This window comes from Anser brachyrhynchus (genome assembly GCF_964034855.1).
Source record: "Anser brachyrhynchus genome assembly, chromosome: 3".
NCBI classification, from domain to species: domain Eukaryota; kingdom Metazoa; phylum Chordata; class Aves; order Anseriformes; family Anatidae; genus Anser; species Anser brachyrhynchus.
In genome coordinates, this window is record NC_137696.1 from 76,490,777 (window position 1) to 76,517,568 (window position 26,792).

At 40.9% G+C, this 26,792-nt stretch overlaps 2 long non-coding RNA genes across 3 annotated transcripts; one reads left to right on the top strand and one right to left on the bottom strand.

Moving 5' to 3' along the window:
• The first annotated feature begins 63 nt into the window (after window positions 1-63).
• On the top strand, window positions 64-25,556 carry LOC308192904. The gene is made up of 7 exons (XR_013949208.1): window positions 64-776; window positions 5,952-6,024; window positions 7,483-7,569; window positions 9,040-15,683; window positions 20,845-20,897; window positions 24,507-24,543; window positions 25,523-25,556. It is a non-coding gene; the product is annotated as an uncharacterized lncRNA (long non-coding RNA).
• On the bottom strand, window positions 5,952-19,473 carry LOC308192907. Of its 2 annotated transcripts, none has more exons than XR_013949211.1 (3): window positions 16,583-19,473; window positions 9,643-16,303; window positions 5,952-6,156 (listed from the first exon to the last, which is right to left on the bottom strand). It is a non-coding gene; the product is annotated as an uncharacterized lncRNA (long non-coding RNA). The 2 variants fall into 2 exon arrangements; XR_013949212.1 differs by having other exon boundaries at window positions 9,638-16,303.
• Window positions 25,557-26,792: the final 1,236 nt, after the last annotated feature.

Below are 26,792 nucleotides of genomic sequence, written 5' to 3' on the forward strand. Positions count from 1 at the left end.
GGGGCGGGCGGGGCGGCGCCTGCCATTGGCCCGCCGCCTCTCCGGCCCGCCCTCCGCCGCTTCTCATAGGCTGGCGCGGACGCCCGTCAGGGGTATGCCGGTTCCTCCGGCCCCACCCGCCCGCAGCGGCCCGGCCGCTCCCCGGTGCCATTTCCTCAGGCGCGGGGGGAGCTCCCCCATTGCGGTCCCGGCGAACTCGGTGCGAGCTGTCACCGCTGTGAAATAAAGCGCTCCCCCTCCGCCCTGTGTGTGCTCCCCGCTGCGTCAGGCTGAATGCTCACTGCTCGGTGTTAATCACGGTTAATAGTTTTTAGTCATGATCGGCTTTAACCTGCATCAGGTCCCCGAGCTGGTCCGTGTCCCAGCTGCATGAGTGCTTGTGCTGGCATAAAGAGGTTGTGCTAGGGCACAAACGAGAAACCTCGGGTGGGGAGTGCAGGACCACTTGTTCTAGTAGTTATAAAGGTTATATCACCTTAAAGTGCTTATGAAGCCAAAGCCGTGAGGTTGTGAACTCTGTCCAGCCCCAGACCCCGTTTATTTTTAGTACTAGTCCCCCTACGCTTGTTTCTGCATCCATCACACTAATCCCAAATCCCATCTTCTGTCAGTTTGATGTTAGTTTTCAGTCATCCGGCTGATCCCGCTTTCTGTCTGCAAGTGGTCCATGTGATGTTTCTCCATCCAGGCGCGTCATCATCTTGTCTTGGTTGGAGCCCTTGCCTTGCTGACCCTTGACTGCAGTGTAGTTTCACCCCATGACTTGGACCACGTGTGTATGTACCGTCTCCAGCATTTCCCAAAGGCTCTCTGTGTTCTTGTTTGCCCCATTCAGCCACCACTTTCTCTTACTTTTCCAATTTGGGCTTCAATTTCTTCCCAGCTGCTACCAGACGCTAGTCTGAGTGGGCCTAGCCTACTAGCTGTGGCAGTTGTCTCCTGGTTTTAAGGCACAGCAATCATCCGTAAGACTACCTTTAAGACACTGCAGAAAAGGACAATATTAAACAACAACAACAACAAAAAAGTCCCTCTTTCTTATTTCTAGGAAGCTTCTCAATGTGAGGGAATAACCTAAAAAGCAGTGGAAAGCACTGGTTTGAAAGTTTAACATGTGACAATGCATCCCAGTATCACCAGCTGATGTGAGGAGGGAAATGATCTCAGCACTGAGTAAGATGAAGCCGTGAAAGAATTTGGAAACAAAGACAAGTACTTTGATGTAATGGAAAAGCAGCAGGGCGATGTAGAATATCTGAAGCCAGAGAGTGTGGGTACGAACACCTGAAGAGTGATTTATATTACTGCTGAAGGCTGCAGGCCTTCCTTCATGAGAGGCTTGATTGCTGAAAAATAGAGAGAGAGCAGGTGGAGGAGAGAAAAGAGCAGTGAAAGCCCTTTTTTCAGCCTGACTGGCAAGTAGGCATGAACAAAGTATTGTCTGAGGGACAGGCTGAGGTTTCAGGAAGGACAGAAGGAGATTGTTGTGGATTAGAGAGAGGTTCTGTGAGTCATCGTTGGAAAGATGGTAGCTGAATTCATGTTTACAAGTGAGATTACCCACAGATAAGGGATGGGAATGGAGCCGAAGGACTTGCAGGTTTCAAAATATCTGGTCAAAGGGGTCGTACTAATTTAACCACAGCAGTTTTAAAATTGATTTAATAACCTTAGTCAAACAATTGAATCTGGAGGAAGGCAGGCTCTGGAAGTCAGGAAGGCTCAGGCATCATCATATGATCGTGAGACATAGGGCCAAAAGTTATTTATGATCTGGCTCCTTTGTAGTGATCTGCTGGTGCAGCAGGCTGCAACTGGCCAGGTGCATTACCCCGTAAACAGGAGGAATTTGTGTGTAGTACAAAACTGATGTCATTGTATCAGCTTGGTTTTACTTTGTTTTTTGTTAGGTGTGTAACCGAGCCCAGCAGTCAGCATGATTCAGAGTTGCTGCTTGCCAAAACAGAGCTTCTGGACAGTCCAAAACAGGATGCAGACTTGTGTGGCGCTGAAGCTGCTCCCCGTTTTCCTTACCAAACCAGCTGCCAGACACAGAGCTCCCAGAGCCAGCAAGAAGCAGTCTTTGCTCTTACCCGTATTCTTGAATCTGGCAAGCTTAGTGTCAACAAATAACCAAGTCCAGAAAGAAAGATGAGAAAGTATGAATGTTTTATTGTGAGGAAAGGACAACGATGAATTCTGTATTCTTACCCAGTCTCTTTACACTTTTCCAGTAGCACAAAGGGGCTGTAGAGTTCTTGAAATTTCTCCCTCGAGGCTACTCCTTGTGCAGAGGTTTCCTCACTTTGAACAGCTATTTTGAGCTGCTGCAACGATCCATAGGGGGCTGTGGCAGCAAAGTAATTCTGAGCTGCCAACTTAGATGAGAGGCATTGCCAAGAATAATGAAGATTCAAATATGGAATAAAGCCTCATTTACCAGCCCTCCACCCAACGGGCAGCAAAGGCTCATGCTCACTCTTTGTGAAGGAGAACATTCATTGTAATATTTATGTAAAGGTTAATGTTACGCTAGTTCTCTGCAACCCTGGTATGTGACCACGAGAAACAAAAACTAGTGTGCTGTGAGGAGGAGGAGCACCTTTGCTGCCTTCCTCAATCATTTTGATGGTCGCTACAAAAAGAACAAAAAAGCAAGTTTCTAGAAAGCCAGTGCATGCCCAGAGAATGCATGACTTTCACGACACTTCCCCCATGTTTTTTAAAAAACAAAAGCATTCATCTCTAATATGGCCAACTTGGCCCTGCTCCTCCATTCCTGTTTCAATTTACTTGCCCCGCTTCTCAGATTTCTGCTTGCAGGGAGAATGGCAACAAGAGCCAACTTCACATTTCAGTGAGTCAAAAGTCAGGAGCAGTTTTGTAGCAAATCTGGGCTGTTCATTTACGTTACGGAAGTTCTGAGTTGTTTTACTATAGTAACAAGCAACAGCAACATTTTAGTAACTCGAGCAATTTTTAGCACAAAATTGGAATCGCAAGTATCTCAAATGATTATTTCCTACTTCTTGTCTACAACCAGCAAATATCCTTCTAAATTAAATGAGAAAAATAAATACAAAGAATTGTCCTGCTATGAAATCCTTCTCAGGTTGCCATTATGATTTCCACTGCAGTTAGCTCAGATTTGACTGACAGAACTTGTAAATGTAGCGCTGCCACTCACTTTGCCAACAAATGGCAATTGCCAATCAAACCCAGGAAACTTTGACAATTAATTAATTCTCGTAAAATTCTGTATACATTGAATAGCAACAGTAGACGTAACATTCATTTGATACTTGGACATTGTATGTTGTTTTTTATTATTAATTTACTGAAGATTCTCAAAGTTTAGCTTAAATGTCTAGGAGCAAATGTTTGGCCAATAGAATAACCACTTGATTCCACTTTGAAAATGTGAATGAAATAAACACACTAAGAATTTCAACTCTGAACTAATGTGTAGTTGATAGTTTGTGTTCTAGAGGCCCACACGTCATGGCTACAAAATCACCACTGCAGGCGTTAGCCACCTTTTTGGTGATAGGTGTGAAACTGGTTTCTCTCCATTCGTTGGGTACTAGACCCCTGAGTTTACATGCTTGTTCCTCTCAGAAATGGAGTGGAGATGGAGAAGTCTCTCTCAAGATGCAGTCTCTTGAACAGACTGCATTACTTTTCCTGATTTTTGCTTTGTTCTGAACTATGCTTTTCCATACTCCTGCTAATATCTAAACCATCTTTGCTCCAATGATCGGTCATTGTCCTCATTAAAAACTGAGGCACATTATTTTTTTTTCAGATCAGTAGTGAAGCACAATTTATCTTTTGCCAAGATTATCTTCCATCTCTGTCCACTTCCCACTGCATAGCAGCTACAGTCTTTTATTGTCTTTTGTTTATGGGGATGAAGAAACTTTGTTGCTGTTTGCTTTTCATATCTTTTTTGAAGTCTAACTCAGCTTGATTTTTGGCAATTCTCATTTTGTCCTTCCTTTTCGTGATCCCTCAGATAACTTTTCCTTTGTGTTTAGTCCTCTTTGCCATTTTCTAAGTGTTTCAGTTTTTGCTTATGGCTATTTATTGAACTAGCTCTGCAGCCCTTCTCTAGAACTTTCCCTGCTTTCTTAAGACAAAAAGTCTGCATACCATGATCCTTTTCATAGAAAATAATTACATTATCCTCAGCATTTGGATTCCTCAGTCCCTGACTTCACAGGTAAGTTCCCTTGATTTATCAAACTTGTCTTTTTGAAATTGAGAGTATGGTTTACTCTTGGAGTAGGAGCGTTTACCATTTTTCCCCAAATCAATTTTGACCTAAGCAAATTCTATCTATTGTAGCCCTCTTCTGTCATTAATCTGAACTCCTATTTTTTAGGCAGTGACTATCATGCCTATACACATTTGATTAATTAATATAATGCACTGAATGCAATGATGAATGTAATTCACAATGTAAGGATTAAAATGTAAATGTTTTGTCTTTATGAAGATTGCTCATAAATGCTTTTATCTAAGTTGGAGTTATATTCTACTTCACTTTTTAATTTATATTTAATCTATTAAATATATGGTCTTAATTTAACCATATTCTAAACTTGCATTTATAGGTGTTCTTCAGAGGGGGACTGAAAAAAGTGATTTAGGTAGTCATCCTTTTTTTTCATAGTGATATTATTTTTTCAGTGTTCTGAATTTGTGTATCAATCCCTACCTTGGGATAATTAAAAACCGCACAGAAACTGCTGCTTGAGATGTTTTGCAGTTGTGTTCCTGAAAATAAATTGACTCTCCTAAACCTCCCCCACTCTGAGGTATGGCATCAGTAGTAACTTTGAAGCAATGTTGATTTTCAGTCAGTGCTACAAAGCAAGAAAATTACCATCTGAGATCCTAAAAATATCCAAGATTACCTTACTAAATGAGGCAAACCAACAGCTTTCCTTATGACCCTAGTCTTCCTATTGCACCTGAAAACAAAGCTTTCAGTCAATAGAAATCTTACATACTTTAAGACCAAACGCAATCTCCAGATACCCCAATCATATCGGTCATGAGATTCCAGTCTAAAGGAGTAACAAAGGCAAACAAAGGCCTTGCTCCTGCAAACATTTATATGTTTAACATTTAAACTAATTTGAAATCAATAGAGGTACACAAATCTATGATGCAATTCATGTACTGAAGTATTAGCATGGACAACAATGAGAAAAGCAGATTCCTCTTAGGTTCTTAAGAGGAAAAAAGGGTAATTTTTTAGTATTATAATATTCTGTCACCAGGATACAAGATAATCAGAGGTGACCTTCAAGGAGGGCTTCCACAGAGGAATATGGATGCTGTCCTTTTTCTTTTTTATCTTTTTTTTTTTTTTGGTCAAGAAATCAGTAGAATGGAATTGTATTCACAACAGGAATTCAGGTTGCATCTACTTTCCCACCCACCCACTACTCTACCCACCCATACCCAGTGCACAAGAGAAACATCACCCAAAAATTAGATGTTTAAGTTAAATAGTTTCTAACATTTGCATTGACACGTGCTGTAGTTAAATGCTAAATGAAAACACAAGACGTCTTTATTAGTTTGTCTCATTTCCTTCATTTAGATCATTAACAGTTTGTACCTGAGACCTCTCTCCATTATCTTCTGATAAGCAGGTAAACCAAAAAAGTCATAGCAGTCAAGAGAGAAAACAGATGATTTGGTCCAGCAAAAAGTGCAAAAATTATTTATACTTCAAGGAAAAGTCAAAACTCCAACTTTTCAAATATCCAGTCTGGACTTTATAAGAGCTTTATCTGAAGGACCCAGCCTGGGAAGGATGGAATTTCAACCACATGGAGGAATTTTATTTACACAGAGTTAACAAAGATGCACCCTACCTTCTCTCTCCCTCACCCCCCCCCCCCTTTTTTTTATGACCCGACATGCACGGCCTATAGTTGAAGTTAAAAGGATTCTCAGGAAATCATCGTTGAAACAGTGAAAAATACGTTTCTCCTAAAGAGTGCACAGGTAAGCCCAAAGTTCAGTTTAAGACAATGTTCCTTTTGTTTTCATGTAGTCTGTGCTGGCGGTGAAGCATGTTCATTCTTTATTGAATTGACTGAAGAAAACCAGGCTGCCTCCTCTTCATACTGGTCGTTTCTGCAGAGACATCCGATTGTAATTGATTTATAATCAACCCTCTTCAGGGAAAATTTCATCACATTTGTCACAAAAGCAATGAAAAAAAATATTTATATTGCTTACAATTGCTTATATTGTTTCTAATTGTTCATTTATATAAAGAGGAGATATACATTAGTTATATTATTATCAATGTTAATAAGCCTAAGAATAAAAAATCACCAGTTAGGTCTTAAACTAATGAGATTTGTTCAAAAATAATGAGATTTCAGACATCAATAAATCGGGATTTGACCTCTGGGGTATTTCTCAATGTGTACATGGCAAAATTTTAAAACTCTGAAACTGAAGCCAAAAGAAAACATGAGGCTATCACATGAATAGAAATACAAACCTTAAAATAAGACACTGAACAATACTGATATGATAAAAGCAAAATGGCTCTACCACTGCTTTTGCAGGCTGCTATATTTCAACCATAGCATGAAAAAAGCTGTCTTATAACAAAGAAGAGTAAATACCAGATGTAATGTATAATTGGCTGTTTTACAATTGAATTAATTTATTCTACTCTGTGCGACTGTCATTTACGTCTCTCCGCAGTAGTGTTCCCTGTTGCCAATGCAGTAGCTGAGCTTGTGTCAGCATTTCAAAAAAAACAACCCAACACCCTTTAAACAAAGGTTGTGACTCATTTCTGAAAGTTGGTCTAGGATAAATCATGACAGAGCGCATACTTTTGTATGACAGAAAGAAGTAATCTATCCATTTTGAAGACTGGAAGGCAAAGCTTGTACATAAGTGGAGCTGCTGCTGCTAACATCCTACAAGGTTCTGGCAAAAAATACTAGTTTTTCTTGTCTCCTTTTTGCCCTTTTTGCCATGGATCAGTAGTCCTGAATTAAACTGTAGTGTACTTTGGGCCCTTACCGTTCATGAATGTTTCTTTAGTAGTTTAATGCTACCCTTGCCTCTATGTTTTCAAAATACTAAGGTCTGCAATGCACGACTTTCTTTGGCTGCAGCTTTGAACTTGTGCACCAGTAAGGCTCATTGTGGTAGATGACAGACATGGAACCTTTTTGCACATATTACTGACTGCAAGCTCAAGGGTCTTTTCGTCATTTGATCAACGGATAGAATATCTCTTAATAGCAATTTCCTTTCATGTGTAATGATAGACTACATGCTGTCTGGTTATGAAAAAAAGGCACATCTTAAGCAATATAGTCAGTTTAATCATATATATATATATATATTAACCTTTGTTGCAACATATAACATACTATAAAAAGTAATAATTCTGTTTTCATCTCCCTCCTACTTTCTCTCTGTTCTCTTTAGTTCATATTTCAACAAGGTATTCAAGACTTGTCATCTGAAGAACTCCTCTGATCTGGATACTCTACATCCAAACTTGCCCAAGAAAAGGTAATTTGGTCCTTGTAGTAAGTGACATACATGGACAATTGTAGGAGACAGTATACATTTTCTTGACTCACAGTCACCTGATGTACTTGGGAGTACAAGAAGTTAATAACTTAATATTATGTCTTCAAATTGTAAAGCGTCATGTACAAATGTTACTTCTGATTTCTCTGTGATTTAAAGGTGTTAATTTAGCCATTCTCTTCAATCTCTAGTTTTACAAGGAAAAAAGGCAAGATTTAGACAAGTAATTAAGAATTTATTTACCTTCCTCTATATCCATATCAGATCTGTTTATGTCAGAAAAATAATGTAATTCAGCGTGCTATCACTATGTCATTTCCTACGACTACTGGAGTGGTGAAGTTTTACTGGTTGCTCAGTTTAATTTTCTAGCCTAGAACAGAACACGTTTTAGTTTGAGAAACTTCACGTATTGAATTTTACATAGAAAAATAGAAAATACTCTTTATACAGACCCTCAATAAGTTCTGCCCAGGTTCTGCCTATTTCCTCTGCCTCTGATTGTCTGCTCCGTATTTTTGCACCTTTCCCTGTTGAAGTATTCTTCTCAACGATGTCTGTGTCTGCTTACTTTGTGGACACTTATAAGATGTCCAACTGCTCTGTGGCAAAACTATTCATGAAAAAGTTGATCGATATTTCCCTTTGGTCAAAGAACTTCCAAGTCATTTCTCGGCTTTCAAAAGCCATGCATTTGAGCTCTTTGGAAGGTATCATGTTTCTTTTTTTGCTAGGAAGTGTCTGAAGTGATTACAGATGCAACCAGAGAAATTCATGACGTTTAATTTTACATATGCAATGTAGATGTTGATAAGTTAGCCTGTCACCCAGTGCTTCACTTGGTGGTCAGCGTAGAAGAACAGGTATGTCTAGGGCATGAATCACCCGATCTATTTTAGACAAGGTTTCATTAAATTTTCTAGGTACACCAAAGGGGCTACTTGTTCTACGGGTCCAACAGTACAGCATGTAAACTTTCTCTCATTTCTTTCAGGATACAATCACTTAGTTTTTGGGGCATTTATTTTCAGTTTAATTTGAAACCATGCAGTTTTCCAAAACAGGGGAAAGTGTCACAGTTCATTCAAACCTCTTTCAATAGAATGGTGTTTGCTGAAGTTCAAAAATGAGGCATAGTCCCACAAATAGTTTCTTGTGACCATAGTAGCTTCTTGTGAAGGGCTCACGAAAGGTTTAAAAACATGGAAGAGTAGGCATCAGGGAGGTAGTGAAACTCTATGGCCAGTCTGGGAAGAGTGAGCAGAGAACTTAACTTCCTATGCAGAAACAGCAACAATCTTTTTACACATTTTCAAGAGCACTACAAGCTAAGTTATAATAAAAAATAATATATGGAATAATTTATTTTATTAACATAATCTGTTTGCCAATGATTTTGCATGAATGCTGCATGAAAGAGCTGCATCAAAGCATGCCTTTCTGTTTCAGGGATTGAAAGACTGATGCATTTTTGCTGGAGAGAAAATCATATTAAGTTTCTTAGAAAACTTATGAAGAATGGCTACAAATACCCCTGTTCAGGTGTACATCCCTACATCGATCTGAGAGCTTTTGTCTTCCGCCTTTACAGCATCAGCACTGGAATTTGTCTTATCTGCCCTGAGATGTCTGCATTACTGATGTCTGCATCTCAGCTAGTTCTCTAGACCTCGAGTCTGTAACTGACAACCCCAAGGTTTAAAGATATGACTACATGAGCAAGTATGCTGTCAGCCTACAACAGCTGACGCTGCAACATCAGAGTACATTTATACGTAGCCGCTTAGCCTGACACAACCCAGCCTCACTGTGTGTGGTTGTGTTGGGTGGAGCCACAGCAAAATGTCAGGAGGCATCCTTGTACCAACTTGTACTGCACTTCTCTGCAGAATTCTTCCAGTGTCAAGATATTAGAATCAGTCTCCCACAATTCTCTATTACATGGTGTTTTCTAAAATAAAACTTTTTTTTTTTTTTAATTATTAGTTCTATATTTTGCTATTTTGTCTCTCTGCCATCAACATGAGATCTGCAAAGGCTAATGTACCTTACATTTCTGGTTCGCATATCTCTGATATACGTGGGACTTCAGCAACCCCTTCTAAAATGGTGATGAGTAATGGGAGAAGAATGACGAAATTCTGGGGAGGAGAAAAAAAATAACTTCAGACCATGGAATAATAATGTTTCTGGGCCTGAAAAACACACCGGAGGGTGAAAGTGCATGTTGCAGATTTTGGATGACGAGCGGTGGATGAAGAAATTCAGAATGAAGAAAGCCACAAAAATGAAATTGCATGCTGAAGAGGTAGTGGCTCTGGCCCTTCATCAAAGAGACATCAGAGCGAGAGCCACTCTGACGACAGATAAGCAAATACCAATCATGCTCTAGAAGTTTGCATTGCTAGCATGCTTACCAGACAGTGGGCAATCAATTGGGCTGGAAAATCCACAATAAAGACAGTTGTCATGCAGGTCTGCAAGACCATTAAGTATCTCCTACTTTCCTAAGATTATGACTCAGGGTGGTGCCTGGGGAACAGAGCCATCTGAAGCAGGGGATGGTGAGATTGTGGTAGGGAAATAGACGGGACGCATCCTGAGTCTGCACCCTCTGAATACAAATAGGCATATTTGTCCATGATGTAAACCCTGGCTGATCAAGAAAGACGTGCAATACTTACAGGAAACATTTATCTTTGACTGTTTTGTTTTGTTTTGTTTTTTAATTGAAGCATGGACAGTGAAACTTAGCCTTTCCTTCTCAAATGCAGAAACCAAAAAGGAGAGATTCAAGAGATTCAACGCTCATTTCAGCAAATGCGAGGTGACTTTGGATGACTTAAAACTGACAAGCGACACATCGTATTAAGACTAGTTGCAGTGAAGAGAGCATGCTGTTGTAACCACTGGGTACTTTTAGTTCTGTTTTTGTGAAGCCTGCTTTAAGCAATAGGGAAAGCTTGGCAGTAGGTTGTCAGGTTGAGCAGGCACACATCAGGCTAGTTGTTATAGCATTGCTTTGTTAAGGGTAACATTAGATCCCTGTAGTATTGTGTTCTCAGGAGGGCTCTTGCTTGATAGTCGGTTTTCCCATTATTGACCTTAGAAAAAATAATCAGTTTCAAATTAACTACATTCATTACTGAATTCTCCTCAGTTGGAGATTGGAGTCCGTAGGTTGGAGGAGTGTTTGGAAATATCCAGGAGCAAAATAACAGACTTGGGAAGCAAAGGGAGCACACAGCACCAACGCAGGGTACTGCTGGAGGTCCTGCTCTTGCTGATGTACACGCGACCATAAGGCACGTCTCTGGGAACGGGTCTGCAGAACAAAAGAACTGGTTCTGACAGCTCAGTATCCATATTGTGTGAATGTCAGGGGTCTTTACTTTTGGATTGTTTCTAGTCTGCTCCCAAGACTGAATATCCATTAAAAAACAGAATGTGTGCTCCTGCAGTGTGCTCTCACATACAGTTTTAGCCTACAGAAATCTAGTTTGTGTACGGTAGGACCACTCTACAGCATGGACCAAAGCATGGTACAAAGAATGGGGACAATCAAAAGTTTCCTTTCAAAAGCAAGCTCCAATTCCAAAACCAAGTGCTATTGTAGCTGCCCTCTCCATATGGCTGGGCCAATCTCCCTGCGGTCCACTTCCCCTCTCTCCCCCTCCCAGGAGCTCATCGCTTTTGGCCCCATTCTCCCAGCGAGAAGTCCCCCATTGCCTTCGGGAATTCGGGAAGGACAAGTAAAGGGCAAGGCAAACTGGGCTGCCTGGAGGGAGAGACAGGGTTACACGTGTACCTGCGGCAGCTGGGAATGGGGGGGGAGCTGGGAGCCAGAACAGAGTGGCCTGAAGACTGCAAATAATACAAATACACATGTTCCAGCTTTAAATGCAGTGGTGTTTACAGAGATTTTTGCTATTCAGTTAGTATTGGAATTCCAAAGCAAGCCTATTCTTACACTAAGGAAACTGCTGGGTTTTGGTTGTTTTTAACGTGAATATATGAGCACTCGGTGCAGTGGTAATGCACTCTACAGTTTTACATTCTCAAGCCAAACCGGTACTATAGACAACTTCACAGGAATTTAATATTGTAATTTAAATATTCTTACTGAAAACAGACAAAAAAAATCAATGATTGAATACGTGTGTGATTGGGAATAGATCAACACTTTCTGGGATTGTTAGATTAATGGGCTAAAGCTGCTAATGCACTGTGAAAGCAATTGTGTCTTTTCGTAGCCAGCCAGTGCGTTTTGTTGTCAAGATGCTGCTGGTTTCCCTGGCTGGGCAGTCAACCTGGGAAAGAGGCTGGCAATAGCTGCTGTGCACGGGGTGGACGAGGAAATACAGCTCTGCAGACACGAAAATTGAAGAAATTCCAAGGAGGAATTTGAGCCTTGGGGGGAAGGCTTGTTTCTTTTGCTCCGTGACTCCTAAACTTGTTGTCTGAAGCGGTGATTGATAACAGATGCACCTATCTGCCTCTCTGTTTTTCTTGAAGGATGTTGTTTTTCAGCAACGTGATATTTTCTGTGATCTCCCCAGCATGTTGTCCCTCTGTTGCATATGTTCATCTGTATCACCATTCTCCATGGAATAAAGAGGCTCTGGAAGCACGTTATCCCTTGTTTAACCCATTTTTCCCCTTAATCTATGTCAGTCTTTCAGCAGTTATGGAAACCGTGGTTTTCTAGGACCGTCTGTCAAATGAGAGATCGTTAAGATTTGCTCGTTAACAGGAAGGAGAAGGAACTTGGAACTTCTTTAAATAACTTTCCCTGCATGAAGGTCTTCCAGATACAAGACAGAGGGTCTGTTTCCTTCCAGACAGCTTGCTCTGGGTATCAGCATTGCTGCAGGGATGCTAAATTGCCAGGGACTGCCTGTGAGCCCAAAGTCCTATGGAAGGGGAACTGATACAGGGGACCTTGAAGTATGAGCACTGGGGCAGTGGAGGCAATGTTAATATGGGAAGCAGTGCTTATGGCCACCATAATGTCCTCTGCAGTGACAAGCGCCCAGGTACCCAAAGGCCTATCTTCACTGGGTAAAGATAAGAACAGCTTGGGAACTCGAGTATGGGAAGGGATCAGTAAGGATCCAGGAGGATAAAAAGGACATTTTTCTACACTTAAAATACATATTCTGAGGTAATCAGATTTTTTCCCTTGTCTGAAAGGCAAAGAAAAGCCAGCTGCCATTAAAAGCCTGTCCCTTTGTTATGCTAAGCCACAGAAAAAAAGAAAAGGCAGTCTTTTTGAGAGGAAAAAGTCAGGTTCAAGCATTGCTGCAAATGAAAAAGCATACATTTCAAATTAAAATGCAACAGGAAATCCTTGAGCTCCACTCCCCTTTCCTTGCTGTACTCATCTTGACTCTTCCAGGAATCTGTCTCTGGTCCCATGCTGTTTCAAAGAACTGGCTCTCCCCACTGGTGCCTGCCCTACCTTGGCACTTTGTTCTCCCCTCTGCTCTTCAGAGGGTTTTGGTTGTTCCTCTTGAAGTGTGAGCTGTTCACGGAAGTTATGTTATTCAGGCAACACAAAAGATGAGCTTTTATACCAGTTTGGAGGAAATTGTCGTAGAGTACGTGCGTTTACGTTATAGATTAAAGAGAGTAAACAACTCTTTTGCAACCGAGCAAATCTCAAAGCACCGAGCTTTTGCAACTCGGTGCTATGGCATCACTATGGAGTTTGACCAGCAGAGCGTACTCTCTGCAATTTCCTCTCATGTACTTTTCATAATGATATATTAATTAAAATATATTAATTAAAAGTAAATAGATTTATGGTCAATAGTCAGTCTGTCTGTAGGTCATAGAAAAATTAATGGGAGGCCCTTCCAAGGGTTGCTGTATCATTTGTGTGCTTGAACAGAGAAATGAGAAGTACAAAATTGTCCTAAACTTGATCAGGGCCCATGGCTTCTACAATTACATACGGCTCTAATAGAAACTGCACCTATTAATGGGCTCTCAGGTAATACAACAGAGCGATTCGAGCAGGATTGTTTATTCCCAACCCTCCCAAAAGCTCTGGGTGAGCCCAGTTTAGCCAGGTGTTAAATATGATTAACTGCAGTGGCTTTGGGTGGCTTAAGGTTTTATTTCCTACACCTAGTTTCTCACAGTGCCACAATATATGAGGCAATCTAAAGATAATGCAGCTATTGATTTTTTTTTTTTTTAATGACACAAGTGCATAGAATGGAATACACCAGTATCGATTTCATGCTAAATTTCTGGAAGTCACAGCTGACTCTCATACACCTTAAGTCTGCCAGTTAAACAACAGATTATCTTCCTCTCAAACCCCATCTCCAGCAGGACTTCTTTCGAGGAACAGCAAAGCTTTTGTATAAATTCAGCTCTCTCAAGGTTGGGTTTGTTAAGCTCTTCTGGGGTACAAGTTTGTCTGTACTGATTGAATGGAGTACATTAAACTTCATGCAAATGGCTACAAGGTATTTATGTCTTTCAGGGACACTCCTTGGACAAGCTGCTGAGAGTTCCTGCATTTTCTGCATAAATGTCTCAGCAGTGACAGATAAGCATCTCACAGAGATAAAGGACAGTCTCAGGGGCTGCAGTCCCTGGTACAGCACAGGCCACACGTTGATCTACTTGAACTCAGAGAAATGCATCTCAAATGTCCTGTGCCAGGAGCTGAGATCATCTGTTTTGAAAAAAAAGGGATATACCACTCCCTTGTTTTCTATCAACAAAGGGGGTGGTGCAAAGTGCCCTCTACTACACAAGAGAGTGCACAGGCAGTGCCATCCCCTGCAGGCCACCTACCCAGAGCACCAAATGCCCCAGTTGTTTCGAGCTACTGGACAGGAAGTATGGAGTCAAGATCTGTCAAACATTTTCCGACACAGGGTTTATGTCAAGCTTTCTTTGTATCTTGAATTTTAACAGGAAATGCTAGATCTTTGCTGCAGGGGTAGTTTATCTTCAGGGTCCTTCTCATGTGTTTCTGATTCCTGAGCTGGGAAGCTATGTACACTCTCTATCAAACTCTCTGTTTACGCAAGGTTATTCTAAAGGAAAAAACAGGAAAGGGTAGTGGCAATCCCATTAACTCCAGGGCAGGCAAAGCAATTCTGGATTAAATAACTGTTATGGTTCTTAGCATGCAGTCCCAGAAGTTGCCTCTCCTGTGGGATATACCCTGATACAATATACCATCATTACCAGGGTATCACCTCATGCCACCACTTTTTGGTACATACCTGTCAAAATGCTTTTATTCTGGTAAACTGAACCTTGGCTAGAAATAGCAGATGGATTCCTGTCTTCGTGTATGATTTTTGTAATGTCTCACCTAAATAAAATTGCTGCTCTATCTAAATTACTTAAATCAAGAAAAAAAGCTTGCTTGCATATGCTGGTTGCCAAGCAGGCACTTTCTTTTTTCTCTTAATTAGAGTGGGGCTTTCAGAATGACTTAAGCTCTAAATCCTCTGACTGAGAAAGATATCCGAGTTTGCTATTTTCATGAGGAAATTGTCCCACGGAATAAAATGATTGCATTTGGATTTGTTATGAGATTAAAGAAGGAACCTCCTACTAGGAACAGGGCGCTGCAAATTGTTTGAATTCCTAAGATGTATGGAGTGCCTAGGTGGGGCTTCTACCAAGTATTAAGCCATTTCTGAAGTCTCTAACTCTGATGCTGCCCTTGGGAAGACCGTCACACAGTTCATACTCTGTTAGGGACTTGGGTTGAGTATGGCGCTACTTGCCCACTGTGTGGCCACAGGCACTGACAAGGGCTTGAGTATGCATTACTTGCCTTTAAGAATTGTTTCTGCAGGTCTGTTGTGTGTGTGTATAGCTTTACAGCTCACTTCCTTCTGCAGGAAGATAAGTCATGAGGAGCACATGATTCATGGAAACTGAAAGGGAAGAACAGACCCTGATGACACTACGTACATATGTGGGTGGCATGGTGCTAAACTGCACCTGGAGATTACAATTCGGGCAATAATCCTGCAGCTGTAAAACTGATAACCTGCAATACAACCATAGAGTACACCCTCAAAGTGAATGTACAGATAGAAGAATCAGAGCAGGTAAGGAGCCTTTTTTTTCATCTTACCCCTGCTAATGAAACCTTACAATTAGAGAAACACAATACTTTTATATGCTATGCATTTATGCATTGAATGTATTTTGTATATAGTAATGGCTTTTGCTAGGTTTCTCAAGAAAGAGATACTGTTTAAATATGGAGCATCATTTAGAAATATGTTGTGTAACTGAAGGATTTTAAGATGAGAAGTTTGCTATTTTTTCTGCTGTTTTACTTGGTTTCAAGTTGTATCCACTCCAATGCCACCAGCAGGCATTCAGGAGACCTCTGGGGGCTCTCAGCCCCCCTCAGTGTGCCACCTGGCAGGGAGCGACCTTGCGACCCGCAGCCCCTGCCAGCTGTGGTGCAGCTTCATTTGGCCCTGCCCAGCAGCTTTCCCGCTGTTCCTGCTGTGCATTAGGGTAATAAGGACCTCCTAGAACTACTTAAAGTTGTACTCCTTTATGTTACAGTATAATTTAAGACAAGATTAAATTTAAAATGTCTTTTGAGATGATAGATAAATAAAAGATGTGAGTAAAGATGAGATACTTATCTTCTTTTGTGCTTCTGCATTGGCTTAGGATGTTTCTACGTTGGCTTAGGATGCAACACAACCTCCTGTTGTAGAATATGATAAAATAACATTGTATTAGAGTTAAATTTATAGGAATATCACATCAGTAAAAAAAACCTGTAGAATACTATAAATAAGTTTTATGTATAGTATTCTATTCAAGAAGAGGGGTTTACCACGTCAGCTCTATTGATTTTCCAGATCAATATGGCAAGAATAGTACACAGAGCTGTGTGTAGGCAAGGTTTTAGCACGGTTTAGATCTGTTTGTATGGGTTAAGCTGTCAGCGGGGCAGCGGGCTGCTGTTCCCTTCCCAACATACCTGGCACAGTTGAAGAGATAACATGTCCTGTGGCTTGTCACCCCCAGCAGCAGGTTACTTCACCCACATCTCCTGGTGGCAGGGCTTGTGTCGGTGCTCCCTGGCTTGTTCCCTCGGGGGCTTCTTTGGGAGCTGCTCCTCTGACACAGGCTGGCACGTTTTGGAGCAGGCCGGCAGAGCTGCAGGACTAGGTGGCCTTTTGCAAAAGGTCGGTGAGGAGGAGGTAGGGAGTGGTAGCATCTCTGAAGGGAACAATTGTCTGCAAACTTACTTCGTGCTTATGGCCTAAAGGTGTAACTGTAAAATAAACAGGTACAAACAGCTTTAAGTCAACAGAAGAGAAACCACATACAACAATTCAACTTTTGTAGTTAACATCGCTTGAATTTACTCCGTATAGCTTATGGACGTAGGAATGAGCTTCTGGAGGGGATTCTAAAGGATTTGTCCTACTTAAAGCTCTGCAGTGTTCACATCATAGCACTTGGATCTGCTTTTTTGCGTGACCAGACTGAACTGGGAAATTAACTTCCCCGTGTTCTGGGACTTTCCTCCATCTTTTATCTTTATTTTCAGCCTTTCTCATGTAGATGTTCAGAACTTCTATATTATATCACTTCTCTGTGAAAGTGTATTATGTGCCCGACCACCCAACCAATACGAACTATAGTCACTGCATCCTGTTTGCTCACCAGGAGTTTATCACATCTACTTCTCTGCTTCCAGTTCATCCATAGTTGGTATAACCACGATACTACTTTCACACATTAAGTTCTTCTTAGACATCTTTTTGACACTAGATGGCTTTTTCTACCATTTCAGTGACCTGGCAGACTTTCAATGAAAACTGAATTATTGACAGACAAAAATAAAATAATTTGTAAAGCCACTGAGTTCATCTAATCTCTCTATCTTACTTCCATCAAAGTCATACCAAGGTGAATTTGATGTTTGGCTTTTTTTTCCCCTCGCTTTTAATGTGTTCTGGGAGGGATAAGGATGACATGTGGTATCAACATTTAAGTGATATCAAGGAAAAGAGATTACACACAAAAGAAAGCATTCAGTTTTATCATACTATAGAACAGGTACCATCTGTTACCTGTGCTGTGCCAAAACTAGCTCTTTTTGTATCTGAATTTAAGCCGGATACAGTCTAGGATGTTGGCAATGTGAAAGAAGAATGCACTTAATAAAGGCAGAAAACACACCCATACATGGCGTATGATTCTCATCTATGGATGGTCACATAGAAGGTCTTCCATACACAAAAAGTTCTAAAGGCAGTGGGAATCTTTCATTCCCAATGAATCTTTCAATTCCAAATAGTAGCACCTATGAATACTTTTTTTTTTTTTTCAAAATAAAAAGCCCTAGGTTTTTGACAACAAACTACAATTTTATTGTTTGGGAATTGATTCAAGGACATTTATCAAAGACTCAAGTTCTGGCTCCTGAAATGCCGCCCTGGTCTCTACTAAATTCTGTATTAATCCTGATAAATCAAAACAATTATAGTTTTTCTGCTGTGATGCCACTAAATGGTTTTGGAGAACCCCCTTGAATGTTCTAAATGGTTTGGAAACTCCGGAGACCAAGATTTTCCTTGTTGCCCAGACCTGTCATCGATGTTATTATATTTGTTTTATCATCAGAGGGCACTTCTCCATGACTGTAAGCCTTAGGAAACAGGGTTTAGGTGATAATGCCATTTGCCTGCTGATCTTGTCAGACCCTCTCTAATAACTTTTGAACCCACGAGCTTATTGCAGTTACATTTGATACAGAAACAGGAAACTTCGTTTGAAACAGAAACCGAAATTCCTTCAAGTCTGTGAATTGTAAAAGAAAGATCACTTCCTTCCAATTATTACCATGAAGAAAAGGCTGATGCCTGAGCTCAAAACTTATTGTATTTATTTTTCTGCCAGCCTGCACATGCCCGGATAGAAAGCAGCCACGTCCCAGTGGTTGTCACCAGCTGGGAGCTGGGAGGCAGGAGGAGGGAGCTGGGGGCACTGGGGGAAGGGAAGATGGATGATGGGCCGAGCCCGAGCTGTGGCACAGGGGAGGGACAAAGGATGGCACGCAGATCCAGAGAAGCCAGGGCCTCATTTCTGCCTCTTCGTAACAGCACAACTCGAATGGGAATGACCCGAGTCAAAAGCAGCACGACCAAATTAGACAGACTGAAGGGGCTTGACACCCAGAAAGAACCAGCAAAATGGTCACCACTTAAAGAAATTTTATTTATATTACTTTATCTTCTTTTCCATAAGCATCCAGTTCAATACACGCAATATTTGGGACCTCTTATCTGAACAATTTGCTAACTTGATACTTGTCTACTGTTACCGTTTGTTACCACTGATAACGCACTAATTTCTATGTCAAGCCATGCTTGTTTCTATAACAAGTATGTTAAAGTTTCAGTTCCTTTTGTTTGGTCTTAGACCAAAGAATCCATTGTAAGTGATGGACTTATAGGTTATATGAAGGAAGTCCTGTTTGCACTAGCAACTATCGTTTTGCCATAATGAAGTAATAGCAATAAAATAATGGTTAATACTTTGAGCTTTGAGCTTTCTGCCCAAGGTTATCAATTAAATTTATGTAGTCCTATTAAGGACGTCTATTGTTCCTCTTTATAGATATAAGAACCAAAACATGAATAATGGAGGTTTCCAATGGTGAAAATGAGGTTCGGAATAGACTCTGGGGTAAATGCAGTTCCAATAAGTTACTATTGAAGCTCAGTATATGAATTTCACTCCTTAAAACTTAAGTTTCTTCACTCTGAGGAAAAATATACAACCAACCAAAAAAAAAAGGCAAAAAAATGATCAAACAAACAAACAAAAAAAATCCAAAACTTTCCACTTTTCTTTTTCTTCCACACAGTCCTGAAAAGCTCATGCACCCATAGAATCCAAATTCCTACAGTTCGTCAGGAGTCACGGAGTTGGTGGAGGACCCTATTGTGCTGCAAGTTTACCTAATAAGAAAACTGCCATCAGAGGAAGACTGCAGTTTGGCTGTCATGGAGTCTGAGTGCGGTTGTGCAGTATCAAAGTTTCAGATGAGGAATATGAGAGATGAAAGCTTAAGTTCACTTGGCATCTTGTCAATGCCAAAGGAGTGGTCGAACTGCAAAACGATTTTACAGACTTGTCTGTCACAGACATTGCAGTGCAGAGTAGAGCTAGGTCCAAGGCAACAGGGTAATTCCAGATTCATCAGCTCCAGTGTTTGCATTTTCTAACAGCTGGACACACAGAATTTGCAGGAACTTCTGTACTTACGCTGCCTGCTGTCTGTCATATGGTGTAGCTCTTGCAGAAGCCACACAGAAGCTTCATGCGATTTAAGAGCTACAGGCTGCCTATGCCTGCATTAGAGGTTGGAAGAAGCAGCCCGTTTGTTTGGTTGTTTCACCCAACAACCAACTTGTGAATCCTTTTGAGAACCATAATATCTTCTCACTGACACAGCAGATAAGAAGGAGAAAAGTAACTGTGACTTCTTCCACGCAGTCCTAGTAATAGGGATTTGGTAGTTCCCATACACATTGCAGAAGGCAAGAGTCAGGCAAGGCAATTAGCCAGGTAGGATGCATCCCCCTCCTTCTCATTCTTTCCCAGACCTTGCCCATTTGTGGTGGGTTGACCCCGGCCAGCAGCTCAACCCACACCCAGTTGCTTGCTCACTGCTCCAAGTGGGATGAGGGAAGAGAATTAAAAGGACAAAAGTGAGATAAAAGTTGAGATAAAGTCATTTAATAAGTCAAGGAAAGAAAAAAAAAAAAGAAAAGAAACAAGTGATGCAAAGGCACTCGCTCATCACCTCCCACCCGCAGACTGATGCCCAGCCAGTCTGTGAGCAAAGGCTACTTTGCAAAAACTCCAGTTTTGTTCCTGGGAACAACGCTATACAGCACAGAATATCTCTTTGGACACTTTGGGTCAGCCTACTCGCTGCGGGGGCAGAGTGAGAAACAGAGAAAGCTTTGATGCTGGGCAAACACTGCTCTGCAATGGCCAAAACTTGGGTTTGTTATCAACGTGTTTTGGTCACAGATCTGAAGCAGAGCACTGTACGGGCTGCTGTGAAGAAAATTAACTCCATCCCAGCCAGATGCAGTACGCTCTCACAGACTATAGAGAACCAAGGGCACTTTATACATCAAAGAAGCATTAGTGTGGCAGTTGAAAGTGCTTTAGTTTAGGCGCATTAATTTAATACCTTTGGTTTCTTTAATTTAGCTGAGTATCTATGTGTACAATGGAGTAAGAAGAACACAGAAACTGGTGATAAGGTAAGAAGTCTTACTCTGCTGTAAAGGTCTTAACGTACTGCAGTAAGAGCCACTAGTTATCGTGTCTGGATGCATCAATCCCGCTCTTCTCCTGCATAAACCCTTGTTTCTGCACCTTCTGGCAGGCCAAAGTCACCAGTCACCTTCTCCTTGATAGTTCACCCCAAGAGAAGCACTGCAGGTGTTTGACAATAAAATTTTGAGGGTCTGGTGGCAAGGCTTTAAGAAGTAGGTTTGCTCCAACAGTTGGTGCTTAGTCTTCTCTCTACATGGCATTAGCAGTAGACATCTGTCTCAGGAGAATCTTTTTTACTGAGTTGTAGTGGCGAGATCACAGTCTGAACTGTAAAAAGATTTTGGTCACTTGTTTTTTTCAGGCTGATTGACATTTGGCCTACTGCAAATTCTTTACTGGTGGACGGCATAGCTAGTAAAGCTAAGTGATAGTTTTGGTAGAACCTTAATCCGAAAGTTTTCCTAAAGATGGGGATGCACGCTGCCTTATATTACAGATAGAAAGCCTGGACCCAAATAAAAGAATGCATGGCAATGGCACTTCTGGCTCCTGCTCCCATTAGACCATCTGGCTTTCTTCTAAAATTCAGAGTTGCTCAACTTCTTCAGAGTAATGAGCCAGCAGCCAATTCTGTCATTTCCTATTTGGCTGTAAATATAGTTCTGGAACCTAGATAATTTAGGATTTTGCCACTGAGACATGGATAGAATTAGGTAATAATAAAATTAGAGAAGAAAAACAGAACTTCAGTAATGTATCAAGGCTCTCAACATAGGAGTTCTTCTCTGGTTTTCTTGAGTCTAATTCCACCATAGTTTCACGAAGCTCAAAATCATTCCCAGGCAGGATGGAATCAGCTTTTGCGTTGCTGGTTTCTTTTGCCAGTTCATCTTCTCAGCTTCTACCAAGCTGAACTGTTTGGAGCTGGTAGTTTCCTCTTAAACACTGTATATAATAGCCACAAATGACACTTTATTAACCAAGTTTATCCAACCTCTTTCAAATCAGTTTAGTTCTTGATCATTCATCACCCCCTACTCATTCATTTTCCCATCTAACTGGTCCAAATTCATTTAGTCTCTCCTCACTGGATGATAAGAACGGCTGTAGTAGTTCACAGCAGTGGTCCATCTAGCAAAAAATGAAAGAGAACAAGAAAAGGGCAAGCACATAGCCATAATCCCTTCTGTACTTCAAGACTTTTTCCTGACTGATACTAGCTATTCTAGAGTCCGTCATCATGTATGCAAGTTTTTTTTTTCTTCCCTCGTGTGCATTACACTGCACTTTGGAACAGTGCTTTTCAGCTACCATTACTCACACGGTGTCATGGGAGTCTCTCTTGCAGCACTTTTCAATCAGCTTTAGATTTGAGTTGTTATATATGTTCTTCAAATGTTGTCACATCATCACTCATTCCTTTTCCCAGTTCATTTATGAGCTGTGAATGACTCAGCTTCAAGCAATCCATATGGGATAACCTTTCTGTCATGGAAACTCGTGGTTTACTTCTGTCTTTTGTCTTTAAACTTTGTCCATGAGATGACACTCCTTTGTATGTCATATAGAATCAGAGTGTCATAGAAAAATAGGGCAATACAAAAAAAAAAAAGCAAGAAATTTAATTTCTATCCCCTCTCCTCTCATCATATTGACCTTCATTACCTACAAAATTTCTGTCTGAGGTTTATCTAAACTTTTCTTAAAAATATCTAATGATTTTAATCTAATGATTACAGACTATCTCCAGAAAATTCAAGTATGTAAATACCTTTACTGCTCAGATGTTTTTCTATACATAAATCTCACTTGGTACAACTGAATTCTGTTATATCTTGTCCAGTCTTGTCCAGTGTCTCCTATCTGTTGATGATTTATTAAAGCCCTTTTGAACACTCACTGTAATAAGGACATCACAATCTATTTGGGTAAAAGGAATACAAAAATTAAATACTGTCCTATAGACTTGTCATGAAATACAACTCCATAGCCATAGCTGTCCATCCATAGGATGGGTTCTCCCAGTAAATTGGTATAAAATGTATTATACTCGGTGGAAACAGCTGAAAACATAGCAGTTACTATTGTGTTGGAATAATAGAACTCGATAAGGTTGAGGTTGTTTAGCAGAGTTCTGTTTCGTCTGTGGGAACAGATTTAACTTCAGAAAGCTGTCCCACTGGGCTGTTCTGATGCGTTCTCCTCTGTATTCTTCACGTGTATTTTCCCTAGAAATTAAAGAAACATCTTTCGTTTTTCATTATATACTACCGTCTTTCCCAGTCCATGGAAAAAAAGTCAGTGTATTCTACTGGGAAGTTTAGAATTATTTTAGCTTCTGAAAACTGTGACCATCGTAAGGGAAGCAGTAGTAGGTGCAATGTGGTAGTGCTGGAATGCCAATGATGCACGTAGATTGAAAAAGCCGAGGAAACTCAGTTACACTGACTGCATGGCTCCCAGTTCCAATTCTTTGGCTGCTATATTCAGAATTAAAGTTTATGCTTTCTCCATAATTAAGTGCAGATTCTACATTTTTATAGTTCAAGGCTTTCTCTAAATCCCTGCTTTATGTTGGTTGTAATAACTGGCCCTCTAAACCAGCTATCAGGCTCATTATGTGAACGTGATGGCATTAGTTAGTTGTATCCTCTGACTTTTTGCCTTTTCTGGCAAACTGAAGCAAGCACGCTGTACTGCATGTTGTGTTTCCAGCTGAAATAAGCTCATACATCTTGCTTCACAATTCATAGGGAGTGAGTGGACGTGCTAAGACACACGCTTGATGACACTGGTGGGTCAGTGATAAGGCTGAATCGTAGCTGCACACCAAGCAATGCGGAATTATTTTGATTTACTTTGCTGTGTCCCGCTTTTTTACCTGCTGAACAGTGAACTCCTTTGTCTCTGTGAGGTAACTGTTCAGTCTTGCCTGTCTGTAAAGAGAAGTTAGGGAGAAGCTTTTGAGAGTTTTTGTGAGGGCTCTCTTTTTCTCAAGAAAAAAAAAATGGTTAAAAGCAGTGCTGCCTATTTTGAGACCCATTTTTTGGATTATACTCAAGAAAAGCAACACAAGGTTTCTATTTTAGTAGTATTTGGATTAAGGTACTGTAAAAAACAAATTTAAAAAACACAGAGTTAGCCAAATAATTATATAATGGGAGCAGAAGTCAGGCCTCCCATCTTCCATTCCTAGCACTCTCTCTGGATTTACTGCAAAATCTTGATAGAGCGCCTTAGTGCTGTACTTTATTTTCTAAATGTATAAAGTTAATACTTTTAATATACGTGTTTTGAAGTTAATTGACATAAAAGGTTCCAAAATATAGAGTTTTACTGAGAATTAAAACACCTAAACGTACAGCCAAAGACTTTTTAAGCTATGCCTACCAAAAATCCTCTGAACTGCTCTAAGCCTCTAATCAGGCTCTTCACACTTTCATGCCAATATGTTTAAAATTCCCAAGTATATTTCTACACTTTGGGGCAGAACCATTAGTTTTTCTCTGTGTCTGTAGAGATAACAATGCACTTCATGAGAAACTGCTATTCCTTTTGAATTTTCTCTACTCTTATTTCCTTTGGCTTCTGAGATGCATGAGAAGTAACATCAACTCCAATGTGACCGACGTAAGTAAACATTGCTTCCGTACATTTATTAATGTCCCACTCAAGATCTACTGGAAAAAGTCTGTCCCTGATCCCTAAGAATCCAAAATTTCTTACTGGATTAACAAGTAAAATCTACAAAGAGTAAGTTAACAAAAGGTGCAACTACTTCCAGATGTAGCCTAGAAAAAAAATTAAAAAACTATTTTTTTTTTGGTCTCACCCATACACAAACAGGAAAGAGTAAGTGGTTGGCTAAGACAGAAAATGCAACTAATTAAGACAGGGAATTAATTTAAAACAAAGTGGAAATAAAAAAGTGTATTTTGTGTGTAAGGCAATCTGAAAAGAAGAAAAACGGTCTGTACCACTTTCTTGATGTTGAAGGGTTAAAAAACAAATTCTGCTTTTTATTTTATTTTGTCTTATTTTATTATTATTATTATTATTATTTTCACAAGAAATGCGTGTCTTGCTGTTTGGGAGAACCGAACAGAGACTTGGTGAGAACATGCAATTCCTCAGCTTTCAGACTTGCTCTAAACACCTTTCCTGTCCAACAGCCTGTGTTGGAGACTGTGAAGAAATGGTGATTCTAACCAGCAACAGCCCTGCATCTTCAGTTAGGCTGTCAGCCCCCCAGAATCATGCTTGCAGTCTGCAAGCCTCTCACTTTCTATTTTTGATGTGGCTTTTCAGAATTTCTGCATCAGCACAATCAGCAAAGGGTAGGGCATTATATATTTAAAGTGTTACATTCGCTTGTCTTCTGATTAGAAGTGAATAACACGATAATAAACCAGAGTGAAGAACGGTAGAAAAAACTTCTGAATAAGCAGCAGCCATTTCCACGGGAGTACAGTCTCTCAGAACAGGATCAGTGTCAAAGTGGAGTTCAGTAACTGGAGACTGTCCAAGTAGGGGAGAAATACAATCTGATTCTTTTTACCTTCCACCTGTATTTTCCACTCAGCCGAAGTCTGTTTGCTGGACTTTTTAGAAAAGTGAGTGCTACAAGATGTGTATGACCCGTACCGCGACCACGCTAGGAAGAGCAGCGGCCGTGGCACAGCACTGCTCTCCCTCCCTCAGCCCGTTTGCTGCTGCCCGCAGGATGTGCGCAGGGCTGCTCGCCGCGGGGCACAGAGCGGACGGGGTGCCAAGCAGCTGCTCTCCAGCGAGCGTGGCGGCTGTGCCAGACGGACGACGACACTCTCCATCTTTATGGAGCTGAGGCAGAAGCCTGCCGTGTGCCCCAACTTCCAGACGAGACAAATGTGCCCATCTTCTAACCGTGAACTGATAAAACCTCTGCAGGAGGTACCCTCGTTCCTACCGCCCTCTGAGCTGGCCTAATCTTAGCTGATGCTGAGCTGATGCTGAGCTGATGCTGTGCTTTACGTGTTCGTTTACATTTTCAGCAGAAGGTTTCAGAAACTGGAAGTAAGGCTATGCCATGAGAGAAGGAATGGGAGCACAGATAACATTTTGCTTTTTACGTATCTTGCTTAGAATCAGCCAAACTCCCATTTTTGGTACAGTGATCAGAGGGAGTCCCATTTTGTGTTATTATTAAACAGGCACAAACCTCTCAAGGGTAAAACAAGTGAAAATGAATTTCTAAATAAAAAGGAATGCATTTTATTTAACTGTTTCTATGAGAATTCATAAGGTCATTTCAGATTCTAACAAAACATACGTTTAAGATGCAATGGCATGCTTGCTACATGAAATGTTTAATGTAAATTCTCCTTCGCAGGATTGGCAAATACCACAGGATGATCAAAAGAAGAGGGGTTGGGAGTTAATGAGGGGAAAGAGAAGAGCTCGGCTGGTTTAGTCCAGCAAAATAAAAGGCTGTGAGGGGATGAGATTGCTGTCTATAAATACTTTTGGCAGGGGACACACACAGGAGAGAGGGAAAGGCTACTTTAGGGCAGTATTTGCATGGGAAGAAAAGATGGATGTAGGCTGGTCACACAGAAACACAGGCTTGGAATTTAAAAAAAGGCTTCCACCTGGCAGAGAGGTTTCTATCGGGCAGGCTCCCAGGAGCAGCGGTGAGGGGCAAAATACTGACTGCCAAAGCATAATCGATTTATGGAAGAAAGGATAAAACTATTTGCAGCGCTAGGGAGCCGGGTACAGTACAGGTTAGAGGGGAATTAAGCTGCCTTGGCTTACAAATGTCAGCCTAGCTGACCTTCTGTACCTGGGTGTGCTGTCAGCCCTCTTAACCAGGGCTGCAGACACGCAGCGAATTATAGCAA